Below are 16,924 nucleotides of genomic sequence, written 5' to 3' on the forward strand. Positions count from 1 at the left end.
GTGTTTCTCAAAACAAACTTTACAAATGAACAATACGCACATGACTTATCATTACTAATCACTAGGAAAATCTAAGTAAAAATGACAAGATTCTATCTTACACTTGTTAGAGGGACTGCTATCAAAAATAAAAGACAATGGTAGTATTGGTGAGGATGGGGCAGAAATGGACTTCTTGGGCATTACTGGTGAGAATGTAAAATGGTGCAGCTACTGCAGAAGATGGTATGCAATTTCTCAAAAAAATTAAACCTAGAATTACATATAATCCAATACTTCCTCCTCTGGGTATATATCCAAAGAAATCTCAAAGAGATGTTTGTACAGCCGTGTTTATAGTTGCATTATGCACAAGAGTTAAAAACATGGAAGCAGCCCAAGTGTCCATAGCAGATAAATAAATAAGCAAGAATGTTATATACCTACAATGTTCTTAAACTTAAAAAGGCAGGGAATTCTGATGTGTGCTACAACATGAACGGAAAATGAGGATTTTATGTTAAGTGAAATAAGTCATTCGTATAATTATAAATCTTATAATATTCCACTTTTTATGAAATAAATAAGTAGTCAAAGTCATAGGGAAAGGAAACAGAATGATGGATGTCAGGAGCTAAGGGAAGGAAAAAATGGGGGTGTTTTTCTATGCCCACAGGAATCTTGCTTTTAGAGAATATTTAAGAATAATGAAAATACTTGCAACTCTGTACTGTTAATACAGGCAAAATATAACTATTTATAATATTTAAAATGTTTCTCATATATCATGGAAAATGAAAAATATGTACACAAATATAATAACACCAATCTTCTGGTTAAATATTATTTTGTGTAATGAATAACAAATTTCTTTTTTATACTTTTTCATATTTTTCAGGTTTCCTATATTTTACAAGCCTAGTGTGTTTTCTTAGCATACCTCTTGTATGCCTAACAATATGCTAGGAATTTTAGTTCAAATTTTTAAGGGAAACTAATTATATTTGGTAAGAAAATAAACCATTATTAAATATTATATTAAGAATTCTCTTTAGAGGTGAATAAAAACCTGGATAATATTTCAAATTTGGGTATATGCTTTTTTGCATTAATCAATTTGAATTCAGTTAATTATGATGTAATCTATTGCTTTTTAAAAGAATATTTGGTGGAACCATGTACAGTGGCATAGACCTATAACCCCAGTGACTCTGGAGGCTGAGGCAGGAAAATTTCAAGTTCAAAGCCAGTCTCAGCAACTTAGGGAAGCCCTAAGCAACTTAGAGAGACTCAGTTTAAAATAAAATAAAATAAAATAAAATAAAATAAAATAAAAAGGGCTGGGGATGTGGCTCAGTGGTTCAATCCCTGGTCACCCCCCAAACACACACACAAAGGAATGATTGATGTAGACTATGAGGAATTACCTCTCATTTGAAGAGAAGTCTTAGTGCTATTAAAAAGTTGAAAACAATACTCAAAATGTAGAGAAATTCTGTGCGTTAGAAAGCAGCACAGGTAATTTAGATGTTTGGAGAGGTTTTGTTTTCTTTTGTTGTTTAGTTGTAATAATCTTCAGTATGGCTTTCGAAGAAGCTCAGAGTTAGCTATTTTAAAAGCTCCATTTTCATTATGTTGATACGTTAAATTTTTAAAATTTATAATAATAAAGGTTGTAGCCATTTAAATAAGGCTTCTTTTGTGAAACATGATTTAGTTCTGCACAATAATCTGAACCCAGCAATGCACATGTATAAGAACCATTATGCACTTCTCCTACTTGCCTCATTAGACTCAGCATTCAAAAGAGATCAATGACTCGGCTGAATTGACAAAATATGCATTTTCCCTTTTCCTGATGTACTAAGACAGATAGAAAATATTGCTTTCACTTTTTTTTTTTATTCCTCTAAAGGATTTCAACTTTCATTTCTGTGTTATAACATTCAACGACTTCAACACACTCTCTATTTCACTAGCAATCTGTTAGTGATCAGCTCCTTTCATCTCTCCACAGATTTGTCCTAATGAAATCATTATGGCTGAACTGTTGTTTTTCATCCACCTTTATTCCATCTCTATATGATTATAATGATCTCATTTTATTTTCAAAAATACTGACATATAGCTATAGTTTCAAGTCATTATTTTTGTGTTTCTTAAAAGAAAAGTAATTGATTCTCTAAATATTCTGTTTTGTGTGTTTATTGAAGGTGACTACAAGACAGTAACACTGCATTCATTCTGAAAGGTGGTGGAATGTAGTAGTTAGTAGATGACTTTGGATTCAAAAAACCTGGGTTCCAATCTTCTCTGCTATTTAGAGCTACATGATCTTAAAAATGTTGTTTAATCTGAACAGTGCTGATGGATTTGATAAAAATATTAAATGAGGAATGTATATAAAATAATTAGCTCAATTCCTAGCACATAGATGCCAAGCTGAATGTTTTATAAGAACAGAGCTTGCTTATGACTGTATTCATTAGTATGGATGAATGTAACCATAATTTGCTCTAAAACCTACAATAGGTGCACTAAGGCATTTTTCAAGTCTTTATCTGTCGATATCAACTTAGTCTCTTTTATATTTTTTTTCATTCTACTTAACTATAAAAAACTAACAGAACTTATAATCTGTGGATATTGACCTTTAGTAAACATAAAATCATAATCACATTTATAGAAAGAGTACTTTAAATAAGAGTTAATACTATGCTCACTATGTGATTTGATTTGAGGGTGGAAGCATCAGGGGTACTCATAAATTCTTTACATGTAAATCAGATTTTTGATTTTTTTTAACACATATATTTTAACAAGTATAATCAGCACACAAAAAGCCTCAAAAAATAACATTTTTATTATTATTATTATTATTAATTTTTGGTACCAGGGACTAAACTCGGAGGTGTTTATCCAATCAGTCACCTCCTCAGCCCTTTAAAATTTTTGTTTTGAGACGGGGCCTTGCTAAATTGCTGAGGATGGCTTTGTTGGGTGTTTTTGTTGTTTGGTACTGGGAAATTGAACCCAGAGGTGCTGTACCACTGAACCATATCCCCAGCCCATTTTATATTTTATGTTGAGTCAGGGCCTCACCAAATTGTTGAGAACTTCCTTTGGTTGCTAAGGCTGGCCTTCAACTTGCAATACTGCTGCCTCTGCCTCCCAAATCTCTGGGATTACAGGCATGTGCCATCATGCCCGACAACTTAATTTTTTTTCGTATAAGCATGTAACTGTGAATCAATAATCAAGATAGTAAACATATTCATAACCCCCCCAAATTTTCTATTTCTTTGATTTTTGTTTTGAGCTTCATTTTTCTATGTCAGATTTATTTTGCTCTGATTTCCCCTCCCCAACCCTGCCAGTTTCTTTTATCTTCTTTCGTTTCCTTTCCTTTCTATTCTTTTTCTTTCTTTACTTTCTGGACGCTGAACTGAGGGCCTCTCACCTGCCAGCAAAATTTCTCCCACTGATCTACGTCCCCAGTCATTCCCCTGGTTTCTTAACATGCAGATGGAGGGTTCCTTGACTTGGTATCTTTTGTAAAATAATACTTTAGAGCATACATTTCCACCTAAGTATTATTTTTGTAGCAATCCTTAAATTGTTGTATTTTTCATTTTCACTGAATTCAAAGTTCTAATTTCTTTTGTTTTTTTTTTTTTTTAACCAGTGTATTATTTATTTAGAAGTGTTTCACAAATTTAGGGATTTTTAGGTATTCTTTTCAATTTACAGCTTACTGACTCCTTTCTAGTCATTTGCATCTGACCTTACATCTTATTCTACTCTTCTTGTTTACGATGTTTCTGGTGAGATATGTACTATCATCTTGGGTTTTGTTTCTCTTTATGTAGTAGGAATTTTTGTTGTCTTTCTGCCTTCAATATTTTCTCTTTTGATACAGGTTTGGTGTTTGGTGTTTGTGTTTCTTGTGCTGGGGATTTGGTGAGATACTGGATGGGATCTTTGTATTCATTTTACTGCATATTAAAAATAATTTTGATAAATATTTTTTCATCCCCTTTTAGTATTCCATTTTATGTATTGTAGACTCCTTAAAGTTTTCTCACAGCTGACTATTCTTATTATCTTTTTTTTTCTGTTTTAGTTTGAATTATTCTATCATTATATTTCTAATTTCCCTACCTCTTTCTCTTGTCTGTTTGATACTCTGTAATCTGCCTTCAACCTTAACCATTGTATTTTTGAGTCAGCCATTGGAATTTTCCTTCCTATAAGTTTTATTTAAAATAAAACTCTTAGTTTTATTTTAAGTTTTTAAATATATGAAGTTCATGATGACTGTTTCAATATCCTCTTCAGTTAATTCTACCATCTGCTTTGGTTGTATATTGATTATTACTGATGGATTTGTCTCCTAACTATGGTTTGTATGTTCCTACTTCTTTATAGGTCTGGCAATCTTTCACTGGAAGCCATATATTATTACAAATTTTACTTTGTTAAGTGATGGATATTTTTGTATGCTGTGTATTCCTGTGTTCCTATAAATATTTTTTTAGCATTGTTCTAGGAAACAATAGCAAAGTTATTTAGAAACAAATTGATCATTTTGGGTCTTATGGTTAGACTGTTAAAATGAGGGAAGGGCTTACTCTAAGGCTATTTGTCCCCTCCTAGTGAGACAATATGCTTTTGAGTACTGTTCTCAATGCTCTGTGAATCATGTTCCCCAATTAGATGCTAAGAAAAGACACTCTTCCAGGCCTGCCATTTTTACTGGGAACAATTTTCTTTGATGCTTTCCTGTGATTATTTCCTTGGACTTAGATCTTTACATATGAACACCTAGCACTTAGTTGAATACTAAAGTGGAATCATCCAGAACTACCTTTTATTTTGGGGCAGGATTTTCCTCTATGATTCTTGTCTTAAAAGTTCTATCCACCTTGGTTTCCTGAGATATCAACTCTGTTTTCTCAGTTCCAACTGTACAGGGGTTTCACCTGGGCTTCCTTCCCTGCTCATTACCTTGGATATCATTTTAGGACACCAAGCAGGGATAATCCCAAGACTTGATTTGTTTCCTATCTTTTAGGAATCTTGTCCTTTTAGCATATTTTAAGGCATTATTTATGTATATTTTGTCCGTTTTATACTTTTGTGAGATTCTATATTTTCCTTTTATTTTATAGATAAGATACTTTATATACATATATATTTATATTTGTCCAATTTCTGTTTCAAAAGGGACAGTAAATCCAGTTTTGCTTACTCCATCTTCTAAATATGATTTTGAATACACTTTTTTATTTGCAGTTTTTTTTTTCTTGTTTTCACATTTGAAACCAGGACAACTGAAGCTTGCTTACGGTTCACTTATAAGTCATTTGTTATTCATCAGTTTATGTTATAAATTTTAATGTCTCTAAAAAACATTGTGAACAATAAATTATTTTTGATATGTAAGCAGAACTTAGATTTTTATCATCTGATGAATGATTTTTATAAATTAATGAATAAATGTAAAGTTAAATGTGAACATTATTAAGAAACATTAAATTTCTCACAAATATAAATACAACTGGAATTTTTAAAAATCAATTTGTCAAATATATTATCAAAAAACTGAACTTGAAATGTTAAGTGTTCAACATCTAGAAAAAATGGGAACCTCCGTCAAATTTTATGATTCTTCTAATAACATGGATGAAATAAATGATATATAAAGATAAAAATTACCAAATATTTCCAGTTCTATCCAGAAATTTGATATGAACTATTGACAAAATAATACTCAAGAAAACAGGAAATATCAGATACCAATTCAGCTACTCATTTAAACACTCTCATTCTTTGTATACAAGAAGAAAAATATTAAATAGTTTTTGGACTTCAGTAGAGACAGTGAAGGGGAAGCTGTAAATAATCAATACAACCACAAAGTACAGTATTGTTCTTACACATATCCAATAAGGATTTTTTAAATTAAACACAGATAATAGTTGTAACTAATATAACTTAAAACAAAAGACAAACTATTGAGGACTATATATGATTATAACTTTTAAAAGACTTTTTGTCAAATAAATGATTGTTTAAGTTATTTAATCAAATTTTACTCTATCTGCTTAAAAGCAAATATTCTTTATGTTTCTTTAACAGTATTATTTATAAGAGCACAGATTATGATGTTTGGTATACTAAATATTTCAAGCTGAGAAGTAGTCTAGTTAAAACAGGCTTCAGTTTTCTTTTCTGTTGTATATTTTTACTACATTTTCATAGTATGTTCTGCCCACAATACAAACACACAGATGGCGATATACTGTTACCAGCCATAAGGTTGAAGTATGTTTGTGTGTGTTGGTTGGGAAATAACTATAAAATGAAGTACTCGTAGACACTAAACAAAATCCACTCTCTCTAGATATTTTATAATATAGCTACATATGGAGCACTTTAATTACCACAATATATGCTTCTAAAATTAGGCTTGTTTACTTCAGTGAAAAATTATACAGCCTTTGAAGGCCAAACTGAAGTTGCCTCCAGTTTTCAAGCAAGATGAAAGAAAAGATTTTACTAACTATAACCTAAGGGGAATGAAAACGAAAAAGAAATATAAGAAAAGATTTTGAATTGACTCTATTTGACACAATCTGACATGTATTTAAGTATGTTACAATTTGCATGCATTTACTTAATGTAAATGTAGCAATTTTTTTAACAGAAACCTACATTTTAAAAAGAATTCATTTTGTTTAACATGTTAATAAAATGCATTTCTAAAAATCTACAGGCTTATTATACTCATTCCTTTCCTTTCAGTATTGATTATTACTATGAAAACAGAGTTCAAATTAAGAAGCTATTTCTGTTCCTAAAACAGAAAGCTAACTATTTTAAGCATTTTTGGTTTTGTGATTCAAAACATCTGACTTGACTTGAAATGATTCATCTAAAAGAGGAAAAAGAAGTAGCAACTCTACTATATTAAAAAGGTGGTTACCTCCAGAGAAATACATCAGTATAAAAACTATCCTGTAGATTTAAGTATTGGTAAATGAAATATATAGAGATGATTGATTCAATGACTGAGAAACTAAGCTGAGAAATTCAGTAGATGTATTGTATTCAACCATTACAAGTTCAACACTGAAGTATAAAGAAAAATAATAAGGTCAGTAACATTTGCTAAAACTGTTGCTATTATCAACTTGCATTCATACATCTTAATTTTGTGCAGTACTAACAAACATCTAATGGTCAATTTTTTGTTTTTGATGCAAATATTTCTCTGTTTCAATAATAAACACTTAAGTGAGTCACTGAGATCTTTATCTGTGATATATATATGTATATTATTCATTAATATGTATGTGAATGATATGTCTATATACTTAAAGGATAAAGTTTCATCTTAGAAATAAGAACTTATTTACTTCTTTAAGCAGTTATCTGTTTTATCTTTTAGTCACACAATATCTTTGCATTTTAGCTTGTTTTCAATAATAGAAATAACTAGGCATATTTTATAGCAAATATATGTAATTATTATATTATTTTAATGGTTCCTTGATTATGTCTATAGGGATCATTTTATTCACTCACATGCAAACTTTTGCTTTTTTTCTTTGACTTACTTTTTATGGATTATATTCATCTATGAGAATTTGGAAAACGTGTATATTAAACTTACTAATTGCTATTGTCCCTAAAGATTTTTTTCTTTTAAACTCAGTAATTGCTTCTGTGAAAATTGCCTTGTGATTTAAATTATATATTGATAATGAATTATAATTCAGAGGTAAATATTAATTGAGAGCAAAATTCAAATGAAAGTCAACAATTGATTTTGCCTAGTTTGTATTATCTATGACAAGCAACATAATCAAACCCTGGATACAGACAGTTAAGTTCTCAACATGTACTGATAATAACACGTAAACAGTTGAAGGAGACAGTCTTATATAAAGAATGAATTGAAAGACAATAAGCCATTTCTCCAGCTGCTCCCAAAATTCTACCCCAAGGCATGTGTGCTTTTGGATAGATTCTCTTGTTCCTACTGCTATCTAAGAATCCCTGCAGGACTCCACCTACTGGAGGTGATTTCACTTTAGAATGATTTCTTTATCACAGCATCTTCTTGTGAACAAAAATACCAAGAAGACATGACAAGTCTAGATTCACAAGGAAAGAAAAAGTTGAACTGATAGGTGGAAATAATAGGTAATCTTTTCATAATTTTGTGAAATGATTTTCTTTATATGACTTTGGATTGGATTATGGTCTTTTCCCACCTGATACTGTAAATATCTTGTGTTGAGATAAAGCTAATTAAAAACGGTAGCAATCATGTGCAAGACAGGAGGGCTAGCAAACAGTCTCAAATTCTTTCTACCCCTTATTTCTGGCCCCAAAGGGAAAAATGGGCTACAGAAATTAATATTATTATTTAGGTTGTACCATATAAAATAAACCAAATTAACCCATACATATACCTGTGCATCATTATTCTCATCATCACGATCATCTTCACTAGCATCATTAAATTTGGAATTCTGTTTCAGTACTACACGCGTTGATTTTTCAGCCTCTTTGACAATGGCTGTAACCCTTATAATACCCCAGCCAATTGTGCAGGAAGTCATTCCCTCCCAATTTCTGCATTGAGCAACTTATTCCCTAAAGTGTGAGATTTGATTACCTTTTCTCAGCATGCATTCAGACAAATGTTATTATTGGTCATAAAATTATCCAGCCCAGTGACCTATGGTGACAGTGAATTTCGCAAGGTGACTGCCTGCTGAGTGAAGCATCTTCTTTTATTTGTTCTAAATATTTTATATTATGGAGCTGGAAAAACATAGGTGAGTAACTTTCAATGTTTAAATACAGTGATACTGGCATTGAGTTGGCAAGATTTTGAAATATATATATCTTTCCTTTGCCTTCATTAAGTAGCCAAAAAAAATTTAGCCAAAAAAATTACAGGATAATGGGTTCAATTTCAATTTAAGATTAAAAAATAATTTAAGGTATGTATGCTCCATTCAATTTTTGGAATATCTTCTTACTACAAATTTAAATCTGTCATTTATCTGAAATTCTAGTTTATCTAGATGTTCTGTATTGTATTTGGAGATCTATTTTAAGATATTCATTTAATCTTTGCTTCCCCCAAACCATTTGTATTACTGTAGGTTGTCTTTATCTAAATTATTGATGCAATTAGGCTTTTAAAAATGTCATATACACAACAATGTTACAGCTTGTCTGAATTTTCCTTTAAATCACTCAGAAGTTAGCTGGGGTGGAATGTTTGCTAAAAGAATGTGAAGTTCAAAAACTAAATCTATTTGTTATAAGGGAAAGCAAATGGGCAAGAGCAAGGCAAATGAGATTTTATTTTCTTTCAATAGATTCTTTTAGACAAGTACTGAAACACTAGCTCTGAATAAAAATGTCCACTTCTTTTTTCTCCACTCTTGGAACTGTTCTTGTGCGTGAATTTGTATGTAAAATTCATAAATGACCGCTGAACTCTGCCTTGTTGCATAACTGAATCTAGCTTTAACTGCTGCCAGAACGCAATTGTCACTATAGGGAAATCTGGATGGCACTGGAAAGGTCATGAGAACACCTGCCCAGTTGTTAGCACATTGTGATTCTCTGTGCTGCATCACTGTCTGGAAGAGATTATCTGGGAAGAAATGTACACACACGCACTTTAAGAAGTTGCCAAACGAGGCAGCTCACTTGCTTAGGTACTATGCTGGCAGTGAATAACCTAGTGTGCAAGCATCTTCTCCCCAATAGGAAAAGATGAAGATTTTATTTCTCTTGAGGAAATTCTGTAATAGAAAACTTGGTATAATAGAATTTCATGCATATCTATGTGGGAGAAAATATATTTCAAAGACTGACCATAATCTCCTCTGAAACATTGCTGGAGATCTCTTTATAGCAACTGTAAGAATGCAGTCATTGTTTTTGGTATTTTCAGTGTAAAAGTAAGATAGTAACCATACAGTCTCTTTGAAATTTGGCAGTGCAAGCTACTCTCAAAATTCTCTAGAAAAATCCAGACACTTGTGTATAATTTTCTAGTTGGGTGTGTACCCTATATCAGCTTCAGCTACGATTGAATAAAACAATAATTATTCTGAGCAGAGAAATCAGAGTACTTTATAAACATATAATATAGATAATTCTCAGTTTTGACTCAAAGTAAGACCCAAGGGAAGGCACAGTTGGGCCCCTGACCACATCTTTGGTGTGAGATTCAGAATTTTAATTTTGCTTTGAATCTACAGGACTCTCTTTTAGTATGAAAAAAATAGTTATGAAAAAGAACAATGTATCATGAAACAGTGGTGGATGTTATTGGAAAGAGATGGAAAGCAGACTAATACCGTTTGCCATCACTGTAGCTGATATTATTGAGGAAGCCCATGCATGCATGAGCCTGAAGAGCTGGGTTGAAAAGATTTCAATAACTATACTTCTCTTTAGTAGGATGTCACTAAAGTCAGACAGCAGGTAACTCAATAGTCAGAAGAAGGCCTGTCTTAGAAATGGAAAACTAATAACCTCAAAGACTTCACCTCTAATGAGGAAGACTAAAAACAAACAAAATCAAAATAAAACAAAATCTCCTCTTTGGTATATCTTTCTTTAGTTACAAATTAAATATAAACAATGATTATAATTATTCTTTTTAGGGACATATTGCAGGTTTTGTATACATTATCTCTACTGTACTTATCATTATGGGATTATAATGCAAATAGGGAAAAAGTATCAGATTGTTATTCCTATTTTATAAATAGGATTAATATTATGGCATTTGTAAATAAATGAATGGAATTGGAGAATATCATGCTAAGTGAAATAAGCCAATCCCAAAAATGTTTTCCCTGATAAGTGGATGGTGATATATAATAGGGGAGGGGGGTGAGAGAAGAATGGAAGAACTTTAGATTATATAGAGGGAAATGAGAGGGGATTATGAAAAAAGGTGGAATGAGACAGACATCATTACCCTATGTACATGTATGATTACACAAATGGTATGAATCTACATCGTACGCAACCATAGAAACGAAATGATGTACCCCATTTGTGTACAATGAATCAAAGTGCAGTCTGTAAAAAATAGGAAAAAAATAAATAATTTTTAAAAAAGGGAGAGGTGAGGGAAAACACTGAGGTTATTGTGTTAGAGGGAAAAGATGCAGATACTGATTGAGATAGATGCTAATTAAAAATAAATTAATATTTGTTTGGATAGATAACAAAAATAATCATTGCTATGACTGCAAAAATTATATTATAGGATCAAGGCAAAAAAAAAATTGGAATAACACAAAAGAACCAAAGGAAACAGAGTAAAAACTTGCTAATTTTTAGAAGTTCTCACCACCATAAACCTACATATTTAAGGGGATGAATATATTAATCACCTTGATTTAATCATTTCACCCTGAATACATGTATAACATCACATTGTATGTCATAAATATCACAACATAATATAACTTGTTAATATATAATCAAACTGTTTAAATTCTCTTTCTACTATTTCTACTAACCAATGGTTCAGAACCAGGGGATAGTTTTGCTCTTGAATGCAGACTTGGTGATGTCTACAGATATTTGTAGTTGCTACAACTATGGGGTCGGGGAAAGGAAGGGCATCAGGCATCTAGTGACTGGAGGCAATGGATATGACAAATACCCTCAGAGAACAGGACCACTACACACACCCGTACACACACACACAATTCTGGCTCAAGTACTGTGGTTGATAAATCCTAATTTTGAGGAATCTTTCTGTTAAACTGCTTTGGGACCTGCTTTATTACTAAAGAAAGAAAATTCTGTATTACACTACCAAATTATTTAGGCAATGAAACATAGATTTAAGAGTTCAAATACCTCTGCTACTCTCCCTGATAGAAGTGTGGACTTAGGTAAATCTTTCAAAGTAAACATTGGACCTGATTTTTTAAACCCATTTCTTACCAGCTGATATCTCCAGGGATTATAATAAATACAATTGTTGTAACACCATTACCATCCTAATCAGTTCAGACAGACAGACACACATATCTCTTTCTTGGGCAGAATTTAATATTATTCTAGTCTCTGAGACTCAAAAATCATCTTATCTCTGAAGCATATGCTTTTCTTTCTCAGTACTAGGGTTTGAATCCTGGGGCACTTTACCACTGAGCAATAACCGTATTTCTTTTTATTTTTATTTTGATACTGTCTTGCTAAGTTGCTCAGGGCCTTTAGAAAGTTGCTGAAGCTGGTCTCAAACTTGCAATCCTGCCAGCCTGCGAGCTGTTGGGATTACAGATGTGTGCCACCGTGCTGACTCAAGCATGTTCTTAGTTGCCATCAGCCTTATTTTGGAGACTTAGTGTATCTTATCTGTGTTTTTACAAAAGCCAATATCCAGTCTGCTCTACACACAAAATCCTGACTAACTCATTCTCTGGTTCAGCAAAATGGACAAGCAAACAAAAACCAATCTGCCTCAGGATTAGTTTCACTTGCAGTGACATAAACCCCAACACCATGGTGGCTAATGCAGTTCAGAGCTCTGTTCTATAAAGGTTTCCGGGAACCAGATTACTTCTAGGTCACTGATGTGTCACCCTTCTTGAGGTCAAGATTGAACAGTCCTCATACAGGTTTCTGGCCCACATTACAATCAACTAGTTTGGAAGGGCAGAGAAAGTAAGGGCTTCTTTCTTGAAGGATACTTCCTAGAATTTACAAGATTTATACCTTCCTATTATCAGTAACTTCATCATATCATGGCACCCCACTGCCTATATTAAGAAATATAGTTTTTACTCTGGGAGCCAATTTCAGAATTTCTATACCTGAAAGAAGAGGAGGAATGTGGATAAGGAAAAACAGTCATCTGTTTCTGCTATACAAACAAGAAAGCAATTCCTCCTTGACAGAAGAGTAAGTTTCATTCTGTTCAACAATAGAGGCATCTAAAATAACTCTCAACTTCCCTCATCAGACTGTTTCCAATGTAAAGTCTCCATTATTGCCAAACATTCTTCAAATGTGCCATCACTGTTTCACTTTTTGCCCTCCATGCCCATTACTTCTTATTTTCCAATAACTGTTATACATGTTTTGAGGCTGAACATGAATTTATACCATCATCTGATAAGTTTCTTTGTTGATCCCAGACAGAAGGCATATCTGTGTATTCTTAACAGCTTTCTGGGCTCTTCTTCTAGTTCTTTGGGCATCTTAAACTTTCCTATTCCCTCTACTCAACTGTAAACTTTAAGGCACGTGTAGTCTTGCTCAATGTTTTCATGTCCCAGTAATCCTGTCTGAAAGCAGTCTGTACATTAAACAATGAATAGATACCAAAACTTTTTGCTAAAATTTCTCTATTGGGCTTTAGTTGCTGTGAGTAGATGTTGAATACTTTGAAGAAAAAAAGATTGTTTAACCTCATTTGGCATTCTTTCAGTTAATCAACTTCACATCTCTTTCTCCTTTGCACTCCCATTTAATCACGTACAAGAAAAGCCTTTTCGATGTTTTCTTCTCAATTGTATTTTTACCATCCTCAAAATCTTTGAAAAAAAAAATGTGGTGTGTAAAACTTTTCATTCTCAGTCAGAAAAGGCAATATTTTCTTCAAATTTGAACTTTAAATTCAATTTCTGTCTTAATGGTGTAGACAGCTCATTAAACGTGATGGTAATAGTTGTATCTGAATCAGAAACTATTATATAAATTTGGGCAGCTTTAACAAAATACCGTAGACTACACCAAGCATATCTACCTAAGAAAAGACAGAGGAAAGAAGAAAGTGGAGAGAGATAGAGAAAAACCAAATTTGAATTTCTGCCTTCATTCTTTTTGAACTTCTAAAAGATGATTCACTAGAAACTTATTCAATATTTGCATGGAGATAAAGTTACACAAAAACACAGACTCTTGAGGCCATCTTTTGAAGCCTTCCTTCAGACGTTCAAGTAGTGTGATAGAATATCTGTTTTACCTGCTCTGCCAACAAAAGCAAATCATCAGGGCTCTCACAATTGACCCTGAGGAGCAGCATTCACAAGTTATAACTTATGAACACAGAATTCCTATTACCCATTAGACTTATGGCAGTAATCTGGCAAATCCATACCCATTCCATAGAAGTACCCATGCAACTGACTTTCATGTTTTTAATTTGTGTGGTTGGGAAGAACCACCCTTTCCACTGGTGAGAATGTAGACAGATAGGAAAGATGTAAAATGGCAGATCACTGTCTTCCTTCCTGTCCTGCTGGTTCTCCACTTAGGTCTGGTGATAACAGCTATTCCTTTCCCGTGTGATAGGTGACTTGTGGTTGCACCTGTATAACAGCTTAGGAACAGCAGGATTTGCCACATTGTTGATCATGATGGATGAATCAAAAGGCCTTCCTTCATCCATAAAAGCACATGTGTGTTCAAGGTGTAGGTGAATGGGGTAGAATGGGTAGTTCCTGGAAAAAGGCAGCGTGGCATGTACTTTGTTATAATTATTGTCTGGAAAGAGAAATTCATAATAATATCATTCTTTGGGCTTCCTTCTCTCGCCTCATCGCCTCATCAAAGTCTGTCTTTTTTTTTTTTTTTTTTTTTTTTTTTTGGTGTGTGTGGTCTTCATTCTTTACCCTAACTCTAAGTGTTAGCCTTTTAAATGTCATTTATGATACAGTAAACCTTGTATTTATATATCTAGCCTAGATAACTTTTGAAATAAATATATAAGAGATAAAGTATTAATTCCCTGTATTATTTTCTTCATTATTTATTGAAACCTAACTTTGTGCCAATAATTTTTCTAAATCTTAGGAATACTCAGGACTACAAGTATGGTATCCTTTTAGCTTCTTATCATTATGCATGCACACACACGTGTGTATTTATATCTTTTGCTGTTCCAAATTGTAAGCAGTTTCTAGATGTTGTTTCCATTGTTTCTATGAGATACTTTTGAAACACCTATCTGGCATTTTTTTCATAGGTATTGATTCCCCATAGTGGTTGGTTGTCTTCTCTAGTGTTTCATAATTTGGATTGTGTACTCATCTTCAGTTACTGCTTATGTAGAAGAACATCATTTTACAGTATCTAGGGGGCCTGTATAACCTAAGTGTGTCAGAGGCATTCAGAGTTTCCTGGAAGATTTCAAATTCTGTATGTGAAATTTCACTAAACCATAGAATTGAATTTTAAAATTACCAGAAAAAAATTATATTTTTAAGTTCAATTCTTAGAAACAGATAAGCTCTCTGCTTGTGTCTGTATTGTGTGTGAAGATATTTGTCTGGTTCATTTTTATTCTCTCCTGAGGATGCAGACCTTTGCCAAAATCTTCACTTCCAAAATCTCCTGATCATTAAAAACTGTAGAGTTCTTCAGCAGAGACACCACCCACCCAACAATTTTAGTATGAATGTGAGCATTTAATTGTATCTTCCTTTTGTGTATATTTTTATTATGATTTAAGCTATATAAACTATTTAAGCCCATATAAAAAGTACAAAAAATAAGGGTAGTAAATCTTTCAAATATAACACATACAGGTTAAAAAGGAAAGATATTTTTCTACAGTTTTCTGTGTAATTCTCAATTCTGTTTACCTTCTACTCTCCTCAGGCATAGTCTTGATTCTGCAATTTATATTTATATACTCCCTGGAAATTTTTGAACTTTCACAACATCTTAAAGTGTCCCATATTGAAGTGTCTCAAATATTAGCATAGAGTATGTATCATACTGAAACTTTAATTTGCAAAAAACAGGAATATATAGCATCAGTCATTCATTTTCATTTTCCATATCATATTTTATTTTATAAATATACCAATTTTTCTATTTGTAGACGCTTATGATATTACAACATTTTAATACAAAATAAAATGATCCAATGTACAAACGTAAGTTTCATCATATATAGAAGTTTCTTGGATATCTTTAACTTGTAATTACTGACTCCTACATACATAAATTTCAAATATTATTATCTATACTTAAATTACTTTCCCAGTTTTCATTGTAGGTCATTTTATACCTACAATTACTCAGTTTTATATTATTTCATTTATCTATCATAGCATTGTCAGACTTAAGATTTTATCAATCTGATTAACTAAAACAGTATTTTTCTCAAGCTTTAACAGATACTTTCCCAATTACTGTGAGGTTGACACTTTTCTAATGTTTGTTTGCTTGTTTGTTGATTTACTCATTTATTTTGGATTTTATTTCTTTTCCGTTGTCAATTCATGTATTTTACTCAGGTTTTCCATTAGAATGTCTGTATTATTTAAATTATGAGTTATTATAGATTTAGATACTGATCTTTTAATTAGTGCATTATAAATATTTCTTTTGATTTTTTGCTTTATTTTTGTATGATTTTATCACCAAAATGTTTCAAATGGTCAAAGTGGTCAGATTTATTTTTTCTTTAAAGTGCTAGGGCCCAAACCAGGACCTCAAACATGTCAGGCAAACACTCTACAACTAAGCTACATCCCCAGTACTAGATTCCTCATTTTTTTTTGTTTATACTTTTTTAAAATAAATTTTTAGTTGTTTGTGGACCTTTATTTGTTTATTTATATGCAGTGCTGACAGTAGAACACAGAGCTTCACACGTATGAAACAAGTGCTCTACCACTGAGTCAAACCTCAGTCTCTATTTATACTTTTAATATCTCATTTAAGAATTTCTTTTTAATCCTGTATTCATTAAGAAAATCTCCTTCGGACAAAAATTTTATAGGCTAACTTTACACTTAGGTTTTATATTCCACATGGGGTTTATTTTTCTCTCCAACTTGCAACAAAGTTTCAAATTATTTAATCCACATGGATATCTATTATTGACTAGTTCATTATTCTTCCATTTATCTGGAACACTATG

The sequence above is a fragment of the Sciurus vulgaris genome, assembly GCF_902686455.1.
Source record: "Sciurus vulgaris genome assembly, chromosome: 4".
Taxonomy (NCBI): domain Eukaryota; kingdom Metazoa; phylum Chordata; class Mammalia; order Rodentia; family Sciuridae; genus Sciurus; species Sciurus vulgaris.